The sequence below is a fragment of the Podarcis filfolensis genome (assembly GCF_964270895.1).
Source record: "Podarcis filfolensis genome assembly, chromosome: 12".
In the NCBI taxonomy this organism is placed as follows: Eukaryota; Metazoa; Chordata; class Lepidosauria; order Squamata; family Lacertidae; genus Podarcis; species Podarcis filfolensis.
The window spans coordinates 56019292-56024452 of NC_139614.1; positions in this window are offsets into that span (position 1 = coordinate 56019292).

The window sequence follows — 5161 nt, forward strand, 5'->3', positions numbered from 1 at the left end:
ATTAATTCTGTTGGGAGCAGCCCAGAGTGGCTGGGGAAACCCAGCCAGATGGCAGGGTGTAAATAATAAATTATTATTTATTATTATTATTAATCTGCAATGACTTCTGTAAATCCAGGGCTGTCCCTGGAAAATAGGGACACCTGGAGGGTCTGTACCCAGCCAAGAATCTGAAAGAACCTTTGCTTGTCTGTTATTCTTCCAAATGCTGATATCCTAGGGGTTACTTGAGGAGAAGCCTGCCCTGTAGCTAAATCCTGTGCCCTACATTCAATCTGTCTTCCTCCCTGCCCAATATTGCTGCTCATCCGTTTCTCTGGCTGCTAAGATTGATTCTTCCAATAATGGGTTCTCCAGAGCAGGGTCAGCAAAAGGGGAATCCCTTTACGAGGGGCTGGGGTCAGGCCCCCATTTCTAAGTAACTGGGGAGATGGAGGAATAGGGCTTCAGCCACCAAGAATGGCTGCCTATTCGCTTGGACGAGGGAGGAGGTCCGGAAAGGCTAAGGTTCAAGAATGGGCCACCGAAATGATAAAAGGGATGGCGCGACTCCTCAACGAACAAAGAATGGTTGCCGCATTCGGGACTTTTCAGTTTAGAGGACAGGTGAGTAAAAAGGGAGAAGCTTATAAATGATGGAGGTGCAGGTCAATTCTGTGTCCAGGGTGGCTGTCTACCAGCTCCATCTGGTATGCAGGATGAGACCCTGCCTGCCCGCAGACTGGTGCACGCTCTGGTTATCTCCCGCTTGGACTACTGCAATGTGTTCTACGTGGGGCTACCTTTGAAGGTGACCCGGAAACTGCAACTAATCCAGAATGCGGCAGCTAGACTGGAGACTGGGAGCGGCCGCCGAGACCACATAACACCGGTTTTGAAAAACCTACATTGGCTCCCAGTACATTTCTGAGCACAATTCAAAGTGTTGGTGCTGACCTTTAAAGCCCTAAACGGCCTCGGCCCAGTATACCTGAAGGAGCGTCTCCACCCCCATCGTTCTGCCTGGACACTGAGGTCCAGCGCCGAGGGCCTTCTGGCGGTTCCCTCACTGCGAGAAGCCAAGTTACAGGGAACCAGGCAGAGGGCCTTTTCAGTAGTGGCACCTGTTCTGTGGAACACCCTCCCACCAGATATCAAAGAGATGAACAACTACCAGACTTTTAGAAGACATCTGAAGGCAGCCCTGTTTAGGGAAGCTTTTAATGTTTAACAGACCACTGTATTTTAATACTCTATTGGAAGCCGCCCAGAGTGGCTAGGGAAACCCAGCCAGATGGGCGGGGTATAAATAAGAAATTCTATTCTATTCTATTCTATGGGAGAAAGTGGATGAGGTTTCTCTGCCTCTCTGATAACACTGGAACTCACGTGCAGCCAAGGAAGCTGAACGTTGGACGATTCGGGATGGATAAAAGAAAGCGCTTCTTTAACGCCAAGCACAATTAAACTGCAGAACTCCTTTCCACAGGAGACAGCAACCTGGATGGCTTTAAAAGATAATTATAGACACATTCAAAGACGAGAGGGCTATCAATGGCTCCTACCCATGAGTAGGCCTGGGTGATATATTCATATATCGCCAAGGACCTGTTGAAGAGGCAGACCACGATGATGGCTTCACTCAGCGGTATATTGCAGGTGAAACCACTGTCCTCCTGCTGCCAGCGGCCAGCATGCCAAGGGAGGAACAAGGTGCAGCCAAGCGCTGGAAGCTGAGGGACTCTGGCATGGTGGCATTTGGGAGCGGTGGGCGAAGCCGCCATCACACTCTGGGTGAGGAGCGCAAAAACGCCCCTTCCTCCAGCTTTGCAAAAAGGGATTATCTTCTTAGCGCTGTGGCGTAACGCTCCTGTGAGAAAATTCCACATCTATTTTTCCTCTGCAGCTGACGCCTTTGCAGCAGGGACAAAGCCTGTTAAGGAGGTTATTTCAGAGTAAATAAATGCAAGGTCCTCTGCTATAGCTGCAGTGGGAGGGAGCTGTCCAGGGTCCTGATTCCAGCATTCCTCTCTCAGGCCAGGAGTGGGGAGAGTCTGGGAAGTTCAGGTATTGCAGAACTACGACTCCCATCACGCTGACCACTGGCAATGCTGGCTGGGCGCTCATGGGAGTTGGGGTCCAGCAACATTTGGAAGGCCGCACGTGCCCCACCCGTGACTCAGGGTTAGTTTCCTACACTAAGAGGTAAAGGTAAAGGGACCCCTGACCGTTAGGTCCAGTCGTGACCGACTCTGGGGTTGCGGTGCTCATCTCGCTTTATTGGCCAAGGGAGTCGGCGTACAGCTTCCGGGTCATGTGGCCAGCAGGACTAAGCCGCTTCTGGCGAACCAGAGCAGCGCACGGATACGTCGTTTACCTTCCTGCTGGAGCGGTACCTATTTATCTACTTGCACTTTGACGTGCTTTGGAACTGCCAGGTTGGCAGGAGCAGGGACCGAGCAACGGGAGCTCACCTTGTCGCGGGGATTCAATCCGCCAACCTTCTGATCGGCAAGTCCTAGGTTTAGACCACAGTGCCACCTGCGTCCCTACACTACCTGCATGCAAAAGGTCCCGGGTTCAAACTCAGAACTTCCTAGTACGGCTGGGAATGCCCTCTGCAGGAAAGCTGCCGACCAGTGCAGACAATACTGACCTATTTCCCCCTGCTAAGTCAAAGCAGGCTGGCAAGTGATGCCGTTTTCAACCTTACGATGCTGTTTTTCAGTACACGAACTCCACGTCCACCGCCAGGCTGCATATACTTGGTTTTTTTTCTTCCCAGGGGAAAAAAAATAACACAGCAAGCAAAACGAGTATTTACTGGAAAAGCAGAAGGAGGCGGTCCTGTCTGTGTTATGCAAATCGTGCTAATTTGCATAAGCGCTTCATGCCGCCTTGCAAAATATCGTTTGCTAGCAAAAACGAAGAAGGGGAGAGTTAGGCTGGGAACTGAAGAAGCGCCATTCACCTCCCACCCCGCTGACAACGGAACTTTTCGCACTCCTGAGATTTCAGCAGGCGCAGCTGGATCTGCCCTTGAGGGCTAGAAACTTGGGGGTGTTTTGTTGTTTTCAAAACAAGAGAAGCAGTTTCTGGAAACTAACAGGGTGGGTTTGGAAGGTGCAATCACTGGAATACTCACAGAGACCCCAGCCATTCCCATACATGACAATGATGCAAATTAAAAAATGCATGATATTTTAGTGTATTTTTGATCTTTGTTGGAAGCCGCCCAGAGTGGCTGGGGAAATAATAATTATTATTATTGTTGATGAAGCAGGAAACTGGGCGTCTTAACTCCTCATGCCAGCTGCTACGCATCAGTTTGGAGATGGTAGCGATTTGTGACTGGACTACACTTGGGATCTTGATTCAGAGAAAACCAGTCCCACCTACAAGCCCCAATGAAATCAGAGCAACATAAGAAGATATTTAAATTTTAAATTCTTAAATTTGAAACTTTAAATTCCTAGGAGTTTATCTCAGTGAAGACCTTACTGGGAAAATCAATACAACCCAGGTGGTTAAGAAAGCCCAACAGAGACTCAGAGTATTGCGAAAGAACGATGTCAATCAACATTTGATGATCTCCTCCTACCGGTCCACAATAGAAAGTGTCCTTTCCTACTGCATCACGGTGTGGGATGCTGGTTTGACATCAACGGATAGGAAGAGCCTACAGAGGGTGGTGAATACAGCACAAGATATTATGGGCTGTCCCGTGAATCCGCTGGATGAAATAGCGGAAGAACGTTGCCTCAGGAAAGTGAGGAAAATTCTCAGGGATGATTCACACCCTGGCCGGCACTTTCTTGATCTCCTGCCCTCAGGCAGAAGATATAGAAGCAGGATTAGTCGCACCAACAGGGTAAAGAACAGCTTCTATCCATGGGCTGTTAGGCTGCCGAATGAAAAAATAACAATAGGGCAACTGACTTTTGGGTTTGGTGGGTGTGCATCAGTAAATGAGGGGAATTAAGACTAAGAGAGCTGAGTGGGGGGTGCTCGTGTAATCTCACTGTATACAAGTTGTACAAGTGACAATAACTTTTTTAAACAATACACTTAGTGAAGAAGGGCTTTGTCCACAATCTTCCAACATTCAGCTTCATTGCTGTTATCAGAGAGGGAGAAAAACCTTTCTCCATGCCAGGCATAATTTTATAAATTTCTATCCTGTCGCCTCTTCCTCGCCGTTTCTCTAAATTAAAAAGTCCCAAACGCTGCAACCATTCTTCATAGGGGATTGAGCTCCATCCCCTCAATCATTTTGCCTGTGTTTTCCTGAACTTTTCCCAACTCTGCGATATCCTTTAGGAGGTGAGGTAGCTGCACTGGTCCTGAAAGACCTACATTGGCTCCCAGTACGTTTCTGAGCACAATTCAAAGTGTTGGTGCTGACCTTTAAAGCCCTAAGCAGCCGCAGTCCAGTATACCTAAAGGAGCGTCTCCACCTCCATCATTCTGCCCGGACACTGAGGTCCAGCTCTGAGGGCCTTCTGGCAGTTCCCTCGCTGCGGGAAGTGAGGTTACAGGGAACCAGGCAGAGGGCCTTCTCGGTGGTGGCGCCCGCCCTGTGGAACGCCCTCCCAGCAGCTGTCAAGGCAATAAACAACTATTTTACTTTTAAAAGACAACTGAAGGCGGCCCTGTTTATGGAAGTTTTTAATGTCTGATGCTGTATTGTTTTTAATATTCGGTTGGAAGCCATCCAGAGTGGCTGGGGAAACCCAGCCAGATGGGCAGGGTATAAATAAATTATTATTATTATTATTATTATTATTATTATTATTATTATTATTACTGGTCAACGGCTGCAGCTGTTGACTAAGCAATGGCCCGGTGACATGTGGGGGGCAATAGCGTTCTTTCCTTCCAAACCTGTAACATTTCCGAAATCGCTTCCTCAACCTGAGCATCTTCAACTGTGGTCCTGGTGCGCACACCCCCTTTTCCCCACATCTCAGTATTTGCAGGTCACCTGTCGCTGTTAGGGCCTACCTTTCTCGCCTCCCCAAATCCTGGGAGTTGGAAGGGACCTCCAAAGGTCATCCAAACCAACCCCCTTTAATGTAGGAATCGTGCCTGGCCGTTTCCAAAGCGGCTGCCCCTCCAAATCCTGACCCCCCCATCACACCCCCCCCCCACACACACGCAGGAAGAGACGCACGGCAGCAGC